Source organism: Haliotis cracherodii, unplaced genomic scaffold, assembly GCF_022045235.1.
Source record: "Haliotis cracherodii isolate W230 unplaced genomic scaffold, xgHalCrac1.p SCAF_34, whole genome shotgun sequence".
Taxonomy (NCBI): domain Eukaryota; kingdom Metazoa; phylum Mollusca; class Gastropoda; order Lepetellida; family Haliotidae; genus Haliotis; species Haliotis cracherodii.
The window spans coordinates 528,096-548,033 of NW_027266291.1; the positions used below are offsets into that span (position 1 = coordinate 528,096).

General features: G+C 42.6%; 1 pseudogene; it reads right to left on the reverse strand.

Annotated features, from left to right (window-relative positions):
* The window catches only part of LOC139477702 (cell surface hyaluronidase CEMIP2-like), a 34,586-nt pseudogene extending 15,150 nt beyond the window's left edge, over positions 1-19,436 (reverse strand).
* Positions 19,437-19,938: the final 502 nt, after the last annotated feature.

Here is a 19,938-nt window from a genome sequence, read left to right on the forward strand (position 1 = left end):
CCCTGTAAACACCTTCTCCTCGCTGAGACTGGACCCTTCCTTACTCTGCTGTACCTATACCCACCCTGTAAACACCACTATGTCTTGACCCTTCCATACTCTGCTGTACCTATACCCACCCTGTAAACACCACTATGTCTTGGCCCTTCCATCCTCTGCAGCACCTATACCCACCCTGTAAACACCACTATGACTTGGCCCTTCCATACTCTGCTGTACCTATACCCACCCTGTAAACACCACTATGTCTTGGCCCTTCCATACTCTGCTGTACCTATACCCACCCTGTAAACACCACTATGTCTTGGCCCTTCCATACTCTGCTGTACCTATACCCACCCTGTAAACACCACTATGTCTTGGCCCTTCTATACTCAGCTCTACCTATACCCACCCTGTAAACACCACTATGTCTTGGCCCTTCCATACTCTGCTGTACCTATACCCACCCTGTAAACACCACTATGTCTTGGCCCTTCCATCCTCTGCAGCACCTATACCCACCCTGTAAACACCACTATGACTTGGCCCTTCCATACTCTGCTGTACCTATACCCACCCTGTAAACACCACTATGTCTTGGCCCTTCCATACTCTGCTGTACCTATACCCACCCTGTAAACAACACTATGTCTTGGCCCTTCCATACTCTGCTGTACCTATACCCACCCTGTAAACACCACTATGTCTTGGCCCTTCCATACTCTGCTGTACCTATACCCACCCTGTAAACACCACTATGTCTTGGCCCTTCCATACTCTGCTGTACCTATACCCACCCTGGAAACACCACTATGACTTGGCCCTTCCATACACTGCTGTACCTATACCCACCCTGTAAACACCACTATGACTTGGCCCTTCCATACTCTGCTGTACCTATACCCACCCTGTAAACACCACTATGTCTTGGCCCTTCCATACTCTGCTGTACCTATACCCACCCTGTAAACACCACTATGTCTTGGCCTTTCCATACTCTGCTGTACCTATACCCACCCTGTAAACACCACTATGACTTGGCCCTTCCATACTCTGCTGTACCTATACCCACCCTGTAAACACCACTATGACTTGGCCCTTCCATACTCTGCTGTACCTATACCCACCCTGTAAACACCACTATGTCTTGGCCCTTCCATACTCTGCTGTACCTATACCCACCCTGTAAACACCACTATGACTTGGCCCTTCCATACTCTGCTGTACCTATACCCACCCTGTAAACACCACTATGTCTTGGCCCTTCCATACTCTGTTGTACCTATACCCACCCTGTAAACACCACTATGTCTTGGCCCTTCCATACTCTGCAGCACCTATACCCACCCTGTAAACACCACTATGTCTTGGCCCTTCCATCCTCTGCAGCACCTATAGCCACCCTGTAAACACCACTATGTCTTGGCCCTTCCATACTCTGCTGTACCTATACCCCCCCCCCCCCCTGTAAACACCACTATGTCTTGGCCCTTCCATACTCTGCTGTACCTATACCCACCCTGTAAACACCACTATGTCTTGGCCCTTCCATACTCTGCTCTACCTATACCCACCCTGTAAACACCACTATGACTTGGCCCTTCCATACTCTGCTGTACCTATACCCACCCTGTAAACACCACTATGTCTTGGCCCTTCCATACTCTGCTGTACCTATACCCACCCTGTAAACACCACTATGACTTGGCCCTTCCATACTCTGCTGTACCTATACCCACCCTGTAAACACCACTATGACTTGGCCCTTCCATACTCTGCTGTACCTATACCCACCCTGTAAACACCACTATGTCTTGGCCCTTCCATACTCTGCTGTACCTATACCCACCCTGTAAACACCACTATGACTTGGCCCTTCCATACTCTGCTGTACCTATACCCACCCTGTAAACACCACTATGACTTGGCCCTTCCATACTCTGCTCTACCTATACCCACCCTGTAAACACCACTATGTCTTGGCCCTTCCATACTCTGCTGTACCTATACCCACCCTGTGGACTTGTCCCAGAAGTAGGCCCTCCCCGTGGTGTCGCGGTCCAGGTCGCTGATGCTACTGACGCTGATTGCCGGAGTAGCTGACCCTATCCTGGGAAGTCCACTGGAGAAGCTGAAGCTTGTCACGTCTTTCGGGTAACACAGGCCGAGTCTGACATAGTCCCCACTGAAGCAGCAATAGATACATTTTGTTATTACTGAAACGTGGAGTTACTGGCATAGACATATTTGCACACACTCACACGCAGGGATATAAAATCGGTTTTATGAAGTGTACTATGCTGTCATAATTTCTGACCGTTATGTTATGTCTTTTGTAGCTGATCATTACGTCTGCTATCATCCCACATATGAAAGGAGATGTTGAAGCTAACACAAAGATAGACAAACAAATGGAAGTGTGTGCAATCTGAGCCGATGCTTTGCTGAGGGATAACACTGACTAGATTAACCAATATGCATATTACGAATAGCTGCATAACGACACAATGAACTGGGTATGACACAGGACATACACTTGCCCGCTGCACACGCTACACTAGCATTAACGACATCGTTCACTTGTATAAAGAACTTACCTTTCCAGATTTTCTGCAGATACCGTTAGCTTCGTCGGAGCTGTACCGTTGAAATACACCGTGTAGGATTTCTTCTTGATTACCAGGTATATATTTCCCTTGGTGCCTGTAAGAAAGGACAAAACTTGCTTTTCACACAAACACCATTGAAGAGCCGATCCGTGCGTTATTTGACATGATTACGAAGCTCCATACATGTACCTCCTATATCCATCAGGCGAAGGATATATCTCGGATACTTATGTGTCTGTTCTGGATGTAGTTTGATAAAACCGAATGGAAAAGTTGATGATTTTATTTGATCCCAACTATCGACAACGTGAAGCATATTACTGCTCACAACATTAAAACATTTAAATATGCCAATTTTTTTATTATGCGTTGAAGTAAAGCACGTCATCGACGTCTGAGACATGACATAAGGAAACATGTACATGCGAAACATCCCTGGATAGATATAAAAGATACCTTGCAAGGCAAAGGGATCATCAGGTCTGTCGTCCCGGCGCATGTACATTGGGTAGTTCTCCTCCAATGTTTTAAGAGCTCCGTCTCCCTTAAAGACAGCCTGGAATGTGAGTAAAGTATTTGGAGACTTTGCAATCAGAAAAGCGATGAAAGTCGGTTGCACTCAACAGTATCAACCTTCACTGATATAGACACGCCGTCACATGGAATAACATATATCTCTGAAGTCAGCAATAATACAGTATCATCACCAAAGTAACTCCTGGTATAATAATGGTATGCCCAACCCGTACCCGACATGTAACCAATATACTTTCAAGGTACGCAATAATTTCGATGAGTGATTTCAAATGAAAATTTATGAGTCAACCCAATGACGATGTTGTGGTCATGTGTAAGTGCTCATTATCGATTGTTTGGGAAAGAATAAACATGTGGGACAGTTTTAAAGAAATCATTACAGATATAATAATGAAAATATAAGGTCACTTTGAAATATAAATTAAACCCAGCCAACCCGACACACCCACACCAGACCTGTAGACACGTTAAGGGATACACGGTAACTGATCGTTAGCGGCACACCTGTTACCATCTCTAAGGGTGAATGAGTATGGTTTTACTCCGCTTTTAGCAACATTCCAGCAAAAGTACAACGGGGGACACCAGACATGGGCTTCACAATCGAACCCGGGCCTGCTGCGTGAAAAGCGAACGCTTTAACCACTAGGCTACCCCACCCCCCACCTTCACTATGGTCCTAACATTAGAATGCTTTATGTTGCTGTTCAGGTATACAATTGGAAGGTAAACAATAACGAGTGAGTGAGTGAATCTTTCAATATCTTTCACCAAGTACTTCATTCCTACCTTAGCGTAGTCATGAGGGCACACAGCAAAGTTAGACACAGGTCTGTAGTCACACTGGTTGGTGGTGTGGAAACGTGTGTTCGGCACGAACTGGGTCCCTGCCATCCCCGACACGCTGCCGTCGATGTCCCTGAAGGTGATCTGTCTGTTGCCGTCTCTGTTCTTAAGGGTGGGGACAGATGGATCACCCTTAAAGGCCCAGTTGCCCTCAGTCTGAATGATGGATAGTTCATTAATACAATTTAATACACAGTACTATTTTACTGCACGATTCACATCACAGTATTGCAAACAAGACAACACTGGATCTTTACGTCAGTACACAACGACGCAGATAGACGTCGTACATGAGCAATGATGCTCGTCATCTGTTTCGTTGTACAATCTGGTGAAAATGGTTTAATTTTGGACTGGGCCTTGATAGACAGGTAACACATGACAAATACATACCACATCGCAGAAACCGAACTTGATCCCCTCAACATGGCTGCTGGCTTTAGGGGGGTAGGGGTTGCTGCGCTTCACACTGATGGCCCCCGCGTATCTGGTGATCTGATCTGATGTAATCGTCTCATACTTGTCAAAGAAGGTATTAGTCACGTGTCCTGGGCCCTGGTAGAACAACACCCCTTGGAGAGGTTCATCGCTGGAGAAGAACAAGCTTTTATAAAAAGAGTGTTGTTGATCTTTCTGACTTTCGTCAACAGGGGGTCATTCCAAAATTGCCCATAAATGAAATCTTAATTCTTAACACACGATGACTGATATCGAGGGATTCTTGTTATTATTTTTTTCAAGCTTGGAGCAAGCAAAATATAACCGGCGTATAGAGAATATAAATATACATAAATCCTGGACTGCAAAAAATGACGATGACATACGCGGCTCCTGATCTTGACCGCCCAAAGGGTTCCTGTGGCAGTCCCAGGTTGTCCGTCTCCCCAACAAACAGGGAGTTGGTTATCTCAGCGTATGTCTCAAACGTCCCTGCAGCCATAGTGATGCCTCTCGTAGCATCTGCCAGGCTGTGGAAATATATGTGAACATGCACTAAACACAAAGACCGTTAAAGGTGTGAAAGATAATGCAACTGAAATGCTGAAGACTCTAATTGTATAGACATCCTCTTCTTCCTTGTTAACATAAAGCAGATATCCTTGTTAACATAAAACAGATATCCTTGTTAATGTAAAGCAGATATCCTTGTTAATGCAAAGCAGATATCCTTGTTAATGTACAGCAGATATCATTGTTAATGTCAAGCATATATCCTTGTTAATGCAAAGCAGATATCCTTGTTAATGCAAAGCAGATATCCTTGTTTATGTTAAGCAGATATCCTTGTTAATGTAAAGCAGATATCCTTGTTCATGAGGAGGTGATTATCTTCTTAACATAAAGCAGATATCCTTGTCAACATAAAGCAGATATCTTTGTTAATGTAGAGGTGATTATCTTCTTAACATAAAGCAGATATCCTTGTTAATGCAAAGCAGATATCCTTGTTAATGCAAAGCAGATATCCTTGTTAATGTAAAGCAGATATCCTTGTTAATGCAAGTCAGGTATCCTTGTTAATGCAAGGCAGATATCCTTGCTAGTGTAAAACAGGTATCCTTGTACTGTAAAGCAGATACCCTTGTTAATGTAAAGCAGGTATCCTTGAACTGTAAAGCAGATATCCTTGTAAATGTAAAGCACATATCCTTTTTGACGTAAAGCAGATATCTTTGTTCACGTAAAACAGATATCCTAGTTGACGTTATGTGTCATGACATCACAGTTGACGTCATGTTGACGTCATGTGGATATCCTTTTGGACACGATTTCCAACATAAAGAACACGACTGTTGCCTGTTTATCAGGCTCTGATGTATGACGAAACAATGAGACAAATATTAAAATAGTGTTAATTTTGACTGAAATGTGATTGCTCAAAACACACATAGCCTGTTGTTTAGCCTGTCATAAAAATGGAAAGAATGTTCCTTCAAATCGACAAGGAAGCTTAAACTTGTATGATATGTATACGTATTCAATGCAGATTACTAAATTCTCTATATATTGTGATGGGTATTCTAATCAAGGAGGGGGCGGTCGGGTAGCCTAGTGGTTAAAGCGTCCGCTCGTCACGCCGAAGACCCGGGTTCGATTCCCGACATGGGTACAATGTGTGAAGCCCATTTCTGGTGTCCCCCGCCGTGATATTGCTGGAATATTGCTAAAAGCGGCGTAAAACCATACTCACTCACTCTGATCAAGGAGTCAGTTGTGTTCATACTTACGTGAAGTTACTCATGATGACGATTCCAGCTTTCGTCCAGACATTCAGGCCGTTGTTTTTGTATGCTGTGAACCTGTAGAAACAGACAAAATAATATGTCATTATTTAAACTAGCTGAATACATTTGCGATTATTATTAAGCATCGGTCATTCTTTTCTCAAATCATTTATCCACGATATCATATAACTATTATTTATGTGAACTATATATACATATAGTGTTAATATGGAGATGAATTCCATCTGGATAACATGATGCATTTTGCATATTACTTTCCTTTATTCAACAGGAGGTCTTCAAAGATGTGTAATGACTGTGTTGGCATGTTATACTGAAAACATTAAGGGAAATATCATGCCATTCACAACCACGCGCATAACGGTTGACTAAGAAGGCAATAACTCTCACCCAAAGAGATAGGATTTGTCAAGTGATCCTTTGGTCGCTGTTGGGGGATCCCTTGGCGTGTGTGATATTGTGGCACCGAATACTCCATTCTCGGGGACAAAAACACCGTCTTTTTTCTCTCCGTGAGAAATACGGTGATCGATTCGTAGTGATCTCTGTTGAACAGATGGCATGTCAGGTTATTACCACGCCATATAAAATAATTTTACAGTTTCCGTGGGGTGGCAACTTGTCAATCAATTGAACTAAACAGCATATCATAGTTAACCCCTTAGCAGTCTTAAACATTTAGTGCATTTTGAATATACACGTTCTTCACATTATAAAACCTTAAGAAACGCCCAGTTCTATAAACACATTGATATTCGTTTCTCTTCCAATGGCAACGACACCTTTAACAAGGTGTGCATATAGTTTTAGCCCTATCTAGTCATGACAGGCGGCACGGGTGGCCCAGTTGACTAAGTTCCGCCCCTTAATCGGATCCATGTCTGACTACATGTAACATTATTGGGTACTTGTTACATGTAATATGCGCCACATTCAAGTGCATGTAACATGTAGTATACACAGCACGACACTTAGGCCATATAAACGCATTCGCTAGCATAAGTCATATTCAACAGATTAACACACTTGTTAGTAATAAATACTAGTATAGCACTCTCCCACGGTACACTATGTAGAGGTGCCACTAACCTGGGCGTTAGAGTGAGCCGTGTTGTTTCTGAATTCCTTGACCTTTGTCTGCATGGCATGCAACATGGGCACTAGCCCTCTCTCTGCCTGGCGTTGTCGGGAGGGACCAAGGGGGAATTTAGATGCTAGTATCCAGAATCCTACATTCTGGAAATCAAAAAGTTATATTATCTGTATCACTGAGTGTGTGATTCAAACATCTTGGGCGCGGCTTTCTAGAAATGGATGCAAGTCGACAAAAATCCGATGTGAGCATAACCACAAGGTGACAAGTGACATTTTCGAATCTGTAGTATCAATCAAGACCTTATTGACTATATAGATTTCAACTTTTTTTTTATCCTTTACTTGCTCCAAACTGTACTAAGACGTCGCATTAACAAAAGAAAGAAGTTGAAATTAATAAGTCATGAGACAAAGTAATGACTACTAAATCGTTGTTCCAGTACTCGAAGGCACTGCAACTGACTGAAGAATAACATCCCGTGTCCGGGCAGACATTTGCCGGTCGTGGTTTCGATCCTCAGACTCGTGCTGATTCATGCTCTGACAGCGGAAATGTACTGAAGGTTAACGACCTGCGTTAAATCGAGGTCTCCACCCTCATGGAGCCGACTCCCTCACACAGAACTAACAATCAAACCGTATAGAGATGATTTGAACAGCCCAGAAACATAGAAGTTGACATAAACATGACGTTTCATTGATTCTGTAATTATAGTAACGCTTGTCCACTTACATCTGAGCCGGCGGCCACGTTGTTGATGAAGGTGTTGTTGGGGTGTGTGATCCAGTAGGAGGAGAGAGCACTGGGAACACAGTCAGTGTATCAGTTTACCTCGCAATAATTCTATGATTGGCAAAATGCTGGAAATGATATCATTGTCTCCTTTCCGCAAAATATAAACAACAAAGACAATGTGGCAGTTATAAATGTACTAGTATATTGCAATTGATTGCACTTGAACTATCAAGGCGTGGGGGGTTATTCTTACTCGCAGAATTCCTTCATGGTAGAATTGCACCATTCCTTCTTCATGTCGGACATGATGTGGGTGCCATGCATGGTGCCGATACACAGGTTGCTGTCGAAGACGTTCCTCTGCTCCGCGCTGTCCTCCAGGAAGAAGCCGTGCCCGCGGTGGAGGTAGCACACATTGTGAGACACCTGGTATTAAGAAAGTTAAAACCTGACTCTCTTGGAGACACCACATGGTACGACATGTAGTGCGAATACGTTCTGATGGGTCTAGGACAATTGCCACCCAGACAATTGCCGCCACCCACCTGGACAGTTGGCACAGAGTACAATTGCCACCCAGACAATTGCCGCCACGCACCCGGACAGTTGGCACAGAGGACAATTGCCACCCAGACAATTGCCACCTGCAACCAACTTCCATCCAGTAAACTGCTAACTAGTAGGACTTTTCCAATCAAAATTATTTTGTTTATATTAATGATCTCTTGGCGAGGTGACCCCACTGGTTTGCGGATGGCACATTCAAGACTATCCACTATCTCTACTACCGACTATTCACCACCTCCTGCCTTAACCCCTGTGTTCTGATGACAAACAAGCAAGAAGCCCAGCAAGAGAGAATTGTTCTATCAAATGAAACAACTCCGTGATTGTGTCCCCGAGACTCTCATGCTCGATTATGAATTAGCCATCTGTAACGTTGGTGTGTAAGACCATATTAGTATATCTGTTGTACTTGTGACAGTTGAAGTTTTACTGGAATATTTGACCTCCATTGTTAAGGTTTTTTGGTATAATTAACCGAATAAAGGAATCATAAACATGTTGAAATTGTTTTGATGGATGGTAATAGTCCTAGTGGCAATTGTCCAAGGTTGCAATTACCCGGTTGGCATTTGTCTGGGTGGCAGTTGTTGGGTGGCAATTGTCCTGCCCCCGTTTTTTGAGACACCTGGTGTTACAATAAAGTTAGACACATGGTGTAAACGTGTTTCTATATGAATGTATATCTGTCAGAAGAAAATACGCTAAACTTATAAATGAGATACAAACTCCTCATAACGGATAGTTGGGATTAACCGGCATAATGATTAGACCAAGGTGTCTTACGTTTGAATCAACTCAAGGTCAGTGCAACTGTAAGAGTTATTATATAATTATCACTGTGGTACTTGACACAAATGAAAGTGAAATTTGGTAAATATCAAAGTAATCTTATCAATCTTCCTTTCACTGTCATGTTCCAGAATAGCCTGAGTCAGTGTCATAGAGCATTCTGCCACACCGTCATAAATGAGTACACTTCGGTGTTAGGGGAGAAACCTAATGTTTTCCAGAAGACAAGATCAGCAGACGCAGTGAATACAGATAGCTCAACACTTCACTAACCTCAGCTCCATCTGAGCCGTGGACAGTGACGCATCTCGTCAGAGAGTGGTGGATGGAGTTGTGACGGAACCAGTTGCCGTCCACGTCGTCGCACATGTGGAAGTGGAGTGGGTAGGTGCCTGAGGAAGAGAATTTAGTTATGCTAAGACATCCTGTTAACATCGAATTCAAAACTAACATATTTTCCAATCTCCTGTTGCAACTCACCGACAAATCGCTGCTGCCCCATGTGGTAGAGTTCAACGCCCTGGATGTGAGCAGCTGTGAAGCCTCTGACAACCTTAATAAAAAACGAAGAGTTATATGACGTCACAAAATACTGTTCATGGTTACATATGAGTATAATAGCATAAAGGTCACAACATTTTCTGAAGGTCACTCTTTGAGGTTGTGATATTCCATAAGTGTTGGTTAAGCAGCAGAAGATTTAACCATGAAGCAGTAAGACAGCGTTAACCTATAGTTAAATTGGGGACATGGACTCTGAACCAAGGGACCCTGGGGTGACCATGTATGGTATGACATGACTTGTGGCAGTTGGTGATGCTGGTCATGGATTTAAATCTCCGATTCGTCCTTGTTGTAACACTTGGTTTTTCAGCACCACATCCTTGCTCATGGGTTTCTTTTGGTCGTCCCTTCCACATTACCCTGACAACTGCTCAAACTGGTGTCTCACTCAATGTGGACACACATGTAAAGGCAACGCACATTCTTAAGTATTTGTGGATCCAGTCCGATACTCATACTTCATTATTCATATCGTTACTAAGGAGGATTTATGATTTAACTTAAGTTTTTTTCACCTTGATATGACCTCCAAATGTGTCAAATCCAAACAGGTCACAGAAGTACTGATCTTCCGGCTCGTTGACACTGCACCCGTCTTCCGGTATCACGCCCTCTATGAGGATGTTCCGACTCAGCAGCCCCACTTCCGCCCTCTCGTCAACACCAAGAGTTACCTCCCCATAGTGCATGTATTTCAGTGGCTCTGTTGGAGAATTAGTGGATATAAAACTTGGACATAAAAAAACATATAATTGTATGGACATAACATCCTGTTCATATTTCTATACAGATGTTCAGGAAAGTAATTGTCTTTCGTTGATTTTGAATACAGGAAACGTGTTGATCTACGGAAACATTGACAGCAACCCAAATCCCCCAGCTCTACATACCTGTCAGACAGATCTCGTTGACCGCACAAGAAGGACAACTCTTGATGGTCATTTCTTCAGCCTGTCTCCAGTCGAAGTCGGTGGATGCTATGACGATCTTGTCGCCTAGACAATACACCAGCAATGTTATTACTCAGCTTTTAGACAGAAATAGAATGCACGTTGCCCCGTCATTATATGAACAAGTGTTGAATGAAATTGAAATGTTTGGTAAACAAAAGATGCTTAATGAGCCACGGGAAATGTACGAGAAGAATATTTACCCCGCACTCCACTTGGAAACGTCTGCGTTGAGCTTGAGACAAGGGTACGCAGCTTCGTGTGTTAGGACCTTAAAGTTGACACCTCTCTTCATTTTCGGATTGGAGAACACCTTGCTGTTGACTCTGAACTGGAACCCACTGTAATCAACGGCTAGGTAGCCCGTTTCTACGAAGTCCTTGTCGCGGGGATTAGGAACATATTTTTCGACTGTTGTGCCAATATTGCCTGGCGAAGAATAAACATGTATGTGTTTCAAGTCCTTGTAAGTGTAAGTGTGTTTTACACCAGAGCCAGCAATATCCCAGCAATATGCCAGCTATATCAGCAATTTCTAGCAATATCCAAGCAACGTCCCATTTACATCTAGCAATATCCAAGTAATATCCCAACAATATCCAAGACTGCATCCCAGCAATATTACCGGTATATCCCAGCTATATCCCAGTTATTGGTCAGCTATATCAAATCAATATATCAACTACATCCCAGCTTTATCCCAGGAATATCTCAGCTATATCTCAGCAACATCCTAGCAATATCTCAGCTATATTTCAGTTATATTATAGGAATATGCCAGCTACATGTCAGCACTATCCCAGAATTATGCAAGCTATATCTCAGCAGTATATAGATCATCTGAACGAGACAAAGCAGTGGTTGATAACATGAGCACTGATCCACGCGTTCGGATCACTGTGGAACACTGTCAGACTTACCACACACTGCACATGTTAATGTGCCCACGCGATAAACATGGCGTGTTTGTAACTCGTAATCCGGTATTCCAAACATTTCTGAAATAGCAATGAATTGTGAATCACCTGTTCTTGTGATAAAGGCGTAAGCCTGTCTGCCTGTGACGTTCCTGATGGCTGATGACGTCAGACCCCCAGCAGTCTCCAGTGTTTCGTACACAGCGGCCATGTCCCCACTACCAAGTTCACCTTGAAGAGCGACTGCCAGGATCTTGTCTTGGGGAATACCTGTGAGTGCAAAATAAGCAGAACTAATTCGTATTATGAAATCATATCACAACATGACAACTCGTCATAAATATAGATAACGAAACCAAGTTAGGATCACGTCTGATATGGAAACATCACTTGTTCTAGCAGTAAATACATGTAAGTCGTATAAATCGACAAAATCCTTTCCATATACATAACAAAAAATCCCTGCCAAAAGCGGAGTCGATGGTGAAATTCCGACTATATCATAGCCATGCGTCCATGAATCACCATCAAATAGTGACGACACCAGTTGTTTGCGAAAAGGTAAGCGTATCCTGTACCACGGGGGCACCCGTCACAAACACATGCAAAAACAAGTCACAAGTTCACCTGATAAAACACGGGAACATGGGGCACAAGTTGAAATAGGAATAAAATAGGGAATCATGTTTGCCACTGATGAGTCAAATTTGGAAATGTCCTCCACATGTCTACCATAATATTTTTTTATAAAAGCTTTACAGAGGCATTAGGTTTAACCTTGATCAAACAACTTCTGAGCAAAAGTCGTATGACGCTCTTTCAAATCTTGGTGGAAAGAGCAACCTCATTTGCACCTCAAATGTTGTAAATTGTAGATACCAAAGGTAGAGCGCAGAAATATTGCTCGACATGAAGGGAAAGTTAAAGTCATTCCCTTCCTCATAGAGGCTTTAAGTAATGTGTTTTATCACTCTGAATCTTTATGTATAGATCTACATCTACCCCCCCCCCCCCCCCCCCCCCCCCCCCAGCTCTAAACAACCTCTTATAACAACAACGTATCATAATGATCCTTGATTAACTGACTTTCTACAAATTCCTGGAACTTGAGGTCCTCGTCAGCGATGTCCTCCCCGGTCCTGAACACGGCAAAGTCCCACAGAGAGCTGTCCTCATTAAACACAGACACGTACAGGCCTCGGGCAGACTCCGCCTGGAACACGCTTTTCTGTAAGATAACATTACTGAACTAAGAAGGAGATATGCCGTTGCGCCGTAAGAGTGGTCTTCATATTTCAATGACTATTTCAAATGTGTTGAAGTGCAATCAGGTTACATGAGTATCACATGAAAAGATGAATGATTATAAAGAATAGTAGTTATCTTTGGAATTAATGCCAGCGATAGCGTCACGATACACGATGACCTCAACAGAGCAATGTCCATGTGTAACAGTGGAAATATTTTTTATTCTTTCTTAAATATTACCAATTTTATATTCCACCTGAGACATACACAGGTCTTGACGAATCACTAGAGATACTTCAAGGAATTCAACTGAGGCTGCATTAAACTTTCAATGAAATGTACATGTAATATCAATACCATAATACCAACCATAGACCCATACATCTATGATCATTGTGTTGCAACAAGTGTTATCATTATTGAGTTAAGTGCTTCCTGTCAATGATATATTATGCATTCTTTTTCGTGAAACAATTTGGCAGGCATGTCCGGGACTGCCAAAAGCGGAGTGAACCATCTGTTGCTGATACGGTATTGGTATAAATGGAATCTCAAATCAACATCCTACACACTTTGCAATCGTGAACGAGATTAAGGTCCACTGCAGATAATGTATTTCCATGGGGTCTGTTCAAAACCTTATTACTAGGTACTGTTGAAAACTGTATTGTTTGGGGAATGTAAAGGCGGTGAAACGGGTATCTCAGCACTACATCGACTCACCTGTAAGTTAAAGGGGCTGTCACCGGTATTGGATATTGGAACACAAAATCGATTGACGTTAAATATGCTGTCATAGGTATCTGAACGGAACGTAAAACTCACGTGTAAGTTAAAGAGGTTGTCATAGGTATCTCAGCACTACATCGACTCACCAGTAAGCTAAGGGGGCTGTCATGGGTATCTAAGCACTACATCGACTCACCAGTAAGCTAAGGGGGCTGTCATGGGTATCTCAGCTCTACATCGCCTCACAAGTAAGTTGAAAGGGCGGTCACGGGTATCTCAGCACTACATCGACTCACAGGTAAGTTGAAAGGGCGGTCACGGGTATCTCAGCACTACATCGACTCACAAGTAAGTTGAAAGGGCGGTCACGGGTATCTCAGCACTACATCGACTCACAAGTAAGTTTAAAGGGTGGTCACGGTTATCTCAGCACAACATCGACTCACAAGTAAGTTGAAAGGGCGGTCACGGGTATCTCAGCACTACATCGACTCACCAGTAAGTTGAAAGGGCGGTCACAGGTATCTCAGCACTACATCGACTCACAAGTAAGTTGAAAGGGTGGTCACGGTTATCTCAGCACAACATCGACTCACAAGTAAGTTGAAAGGGCGGTCACGGGTATCTCAGCACAACATCGACTCACAAGTAAGTTGAAAGGGCGGTCACGGGTATCTTAGCACTAAATCTACTCACCTGTAAGTTAAAGGGGCTGTCACCGGTATCTCAGCACTACATCGACTCACCTGTAAGTTAAAGGGCCTGTCACCGGTATCTCAACACTGCATTGAGTCGACTGTAAGTTAAAGGGGCCATCACCGGTATCTCAACACTACATCGACTCACCTGTAAGTTGGAGGGGCTCCCATCGGTATCTCAGCCCTACATCGACTCACCTGTAAGTTAAAGGGGCTGTCACCGGTATCTCAACACTACATCGACTCACCTGTAAGTTAAAGGGGCTGTCACCGGTATCTCAACACTACATCGACTCACCTGTAAGTTAAAGGGGCTGTCACCGGTATCTCAACACTACATCGACTCATCTGTAAGTTAAAGGGGCTGTCATCGGTATCTCAACAGTGACCACCGTGTGAAAGTATCTGAACACAACACCAACTCACCTGGAAATCAAAGAGGCTGTCACAGGCGCCGGGTTTAGCTGTCTGGATCAACTTCGTCCACGATGGTTTCTCTTCTCCGTGCACCTCAATCGTGCCTCCTGCAGCCACGCCAATAAACTTCCTCCCAAAGCCAGAAACAGACAGCGTGGAGTTACTTTCGCCTGAGGAAGGGAAATGTTGCAGATCTCAGAATTCTTTCTTGAAGTCATCCCACGATCCATTCCCATTGATATGCATCGATACATTTGCATTGACCGCCTTATTGTGTTGTAGATATCGGCACTATGTATGGCGGGATAACAATGACATGCTGTATTCCAGAAGGCGGGTTAATAATGACATGCTGTATTCAGTATGGTGGAATAGCAATGACATGCTGTATTCCATATGGAGGGATAACAATGACATGTTGTATTCAATATGGTGGGATAACAATGACATGCTGTAATCAGTATGGTGGGATAACAATGACATGCTGTAATCAGTATGGTGGGATAACAATGACATGCTGTATTCAGTATGGTGGAATAGCAATGACATGCTGTATTCCATATGGAGGGATAACAATGACATGTTGTATTCAATATGGTGGGATGATAATGACATGCTGTATTCAATATGGTGGGATAACAATGACATGCTGTATTCAATATGGTGGGATAACAATTATATGCTGTATTCTAGAAAGCAGAATAATAATGACATGCTGTATTCAATATGGAGGGATAACAAAGACATGCTGTAATCAGTATGGTGGGATAATAATTATATGCTGTATTCAATACCGAGGGATAACAATGACATGATGTATTCAATATGGTGGATAACAATGACATGCTGTATCCAGTATGGTGGGATAACAATGACATGCTGTATTCAATATGGTGGGATAACAATTATATGATGTATTCCATATGGAGGGATAACAATGACATGTTGTATTCAATATGGTGGGTTAATAATGACATGCTGTATTCAATATGGTGGGATAACAATGACATGCTGTAATCAGTATGGTGGGATAACAATGACATGCTGTATTCAATATGGTGGGATAACAATGACATGCTGTAATCAGTATGGTGGGATAACAATGACATGCTGTAATCAGTATGGTGGGATAACAATGACATGCTGTATTCAATATGGTGGGATAACAATGACATGCTGTAATCAGTATGGTGGGATAACAATGACATGCTGTATTCAATATGGTGGGATAACAATTATATGATGTATTCCATATGGAGGGATAACAATGACATGTTGTATTCAATATGGTGGGATAACAATGACATGCTGTATTCAATATGGTGGGTTAATAATGACATGCTGTATTCAATATGGTGGGATAACAATGACATGCTGTAATCAGTATGGTGGGATAACAATGACATGCTGTATTCAATATGGTGGGATAACAATGACATGCTGTAATCAGTATGGTGGGATAACAATGACATGCTGTAATCAGTATGGTGGGATAACAATGACATGCTGTATTCAATATGGAGGGATAACAAGTATATGCTGTATTTCATATGGAGGGATAACAATGACATGCTGTAATCAATATGGTGGGATAACAATGACATGCTGTATTCCAGAAGGCGGGATAATAATGACATGCTGTATTCATTATGGTGGGATAATAATGACATGCATGTATTCATTATGGTGGGATAATAATGACATGCTGTATTCCATATGGCGGGATAACATTCATATGCTGTATTCTAGAAAGCGGGATAATAATGACATGCTGTATTCAATATGGTGGGATAATAATGACATGCTGTATTCCATATGGAGGGATAACAATGACATGCTGTATTCCACATGGCCTTTGAGCAATGACATGCTGTGTTACATAGAGATAATTAGTAACAGGAAGCAACCTTTGATAATTAAAAAAACGTGAGATTCTACTTCTGTATGGGGTGGAGGGGGGGGGGGGGGAGGCTAGGGGGCAAACCAGTCATGTTTATATTCGACATTTGCTATATATTATATATCCTTACATATTTGATCTTTATGTGTCGGTATCTATACCATGCGGAAATCCTTTTGGATGGGCTTGGGATTGTATCCTCGAGATAAGAGCCGGCGGACTAAGACTTAACTTCCCTAACACACTGACGCTTCTCCAACGTTACAATCCTGGGCATATCCTCTCATATGAGAAGAGAGTCCAGGTGTTCGAGAACTTGTCAAAATGTGCTTACAGGTACCAAGCTTCACAAACAGCAAACGCTGTATGACTAGCGGACAAAGCTCCTGTTAGTATTCCCGTGGCTCACTAGAACCTTGTGTACTTTGTCTGTACTGTCATTGACAAATAAGAGCAAGGGGTTTACTAACATTACACGAGAAATAGAGTTAAACTGGTGTGAAGGGTATGTACACAATTCTTCCTATCTACGTTCATAGAACTCTAAAGTAGAAACGTCTCCTCGATCAGAGACAGGTCGCAAACACATTGCTCTCACAATCTTGGATGTGTGTTTTAACATGCAGACACCTGACGAAAATCTACACGATAACGACCGTTGTGCAAAAGGTTTGTTCCCTGGTCGCGATCGATTCACGGGTTGATTATAAGTATAATGTGCCTCACAGCATATGCCTGAAAGATAATAAACAACTATTACGGCAAAAAACCGACCTGTAAGTCTGATGTGAGTTTTCTTGGTGAACCTGCAGTCCTCGCTGCCGATCTGGAGGCGGCCTCTGATGAGGATGTAGCTGACACAGACGTTGAGGTTGTCCACGTCGCCCCAGACTAACGCTGCCCCTGCTTCGATGGTGATGGAGGACAGACAGGGCGGGGACACGTTCAGGAGGAGCTTCTTACCTGGAACCAAATGCATAACTGTTTACAAAAAACTCTGGGTGATTTAACTTGTGCAAAGCACGCCGCTTTTCCCCCCGATACATTTCGGTAAAACAAAAGAGGTTTGATATATCGCCCTGTATGTATCCTGACATGCCCAATGGTCAAAATAAATAAGACAAACACACATTCAACACAAAAGACAAAACTTTCATAAGTTTTTTGAGTGAGTGAGTGAGTGAGTGAGTGAGTGAGCGAGTGAGTGAGTGAGTATGGTTTTACGCGCATTTAGCAACATTCCAGCAATATCACGGCCGGGGGCACCAGAAATGGGCTTCACACATTGTACCCTTGTGGGAAATCGATCCGGAGTCCTCGGCGTGACGAACGAATGCTTTAACTACTAGACTACCCCCACCGCCCCTAAAATGACTTGAAACATTACTATAGTTGCGTGCAAGTTATCTAATTCACCGCAATGAGATAGCAGATTGAATAATGATATCGTTATAGTTTAAACAATCAGTTTTCTCTGTTAACACGTGAACTGTAAAACAAAAGATATTTATTAATTGGAAAATGTTGCACCAGATAAACTTTCGCTGACTGTTTTTTAGATGATGTAACTGAGGCATCACTAAGATAGTGTGTGCCACGAAGTTACAGCGGAATGTTCAAAGTCATAAGGTCCCATGGAAAATGATTTACAAATTAATATCACTATTTATGTGAATGGTTTGTCATACTCGTTACCCAAGTGCAATGGTATAGAATTACTAAAAAGGGAGTTTCCAACTGCCATTGCCACGTCACACTGAGAATGTTTGCAGTGCATGTTATGTCTGATGGTAACATATTGCCTTAAAGTAATCATCCTCTTGGAAAGTGATGTCCACGTTTGACGTAAATTGAACAAAGTCGTCCATAGGGAGCGTTTAGATCATTGCGCATGAAAGTGGTGAGGCCTCGGTCATTAATTTGACTAGAGATCTTACATACATAATAATAAACAGAACTTTTAGGCTAGGTACTATTATTATCTTTCACAGTAAGTGGTAGATTATATGTTATGTCATAAATAAGTACAAAGCTGAGATGTTTGAAGATGTTTCATGACAACATCAGACACAGGGTGTGTATGCAGTGTCACTCAATCCCGGCCTTGAATCAACTAGTCACCAAGCCACACCGTGTCGTGATGACGGGTAGCCTAGTGGTTAAAGCGTTCGCTCGTCACGCCGAAGACCCGGGTTTGATTCCCGACAAGGGTACAATGTGTGAAGCCCATTTCAGGCGTCCCTCGCCGTGATATTGCTGGAATATTGCTAAAAGCGGCGTAAAACCATAGTCACTCACTCTTTCCATCAGGAGATATATGTACACTGGATCACACTGACTTTAGTTATGGAAAGGTGTGAAGGATTCGACCTGCGACAAAATATTTGACATGAGTTTGAGAAAGATAGACATATGTACTGCTGTAATGTATGTAAAATCTGTTTACCTGATGGAATAACAACTTGGTCATCTTCTACAGGCAGTACCCCCGATGTCCAGGACGTTGTGTCCCCCCAGTTCTCCAGCCCAGCCTCTAGGTGGGGACAGGCACTTTCCCCCACCCCCACGGACAAACATACTATAGCTAGCTGCAGCAACACTCGCATCTTGGATGAATGGTTATAACATGAATATACAGTCATATTTATACTCAATCGATCGCAGAACCATGACGTCACAAACAGGTTTCTCTATCAACAAGTTGATCAAAGTTTCATGATCCGATCCTGTGCAGTGGAATGAAACGGGATTACCGTCAGCCGAGCGTGAAGCGTTTAATAAACAAGTGAACAATATAAACAAGATACAGATAAGCCAAACACTTCAGGCTATCCAGCTGGCAAACAATCTAATTTTGTTTGTGACCGGATAAATTGACCAACTGCGTTCCTGCCTTCACAAACTGCTTAATATACATCCAGCAGCTGTTAAGTATGATAAATACAACTGTGTTGTCGGGTAACAATGGGTATATAAACATGGCAGATACAAGACGGAAATAAGTATAGAAAGCCAAAGTGAGCAGAAATAAGGAGATGCAGCCGATGACATCAGAAAAATACAAAAATGATTAAGAATTATTTCCAAAACATGCAGAATAAATGTAAA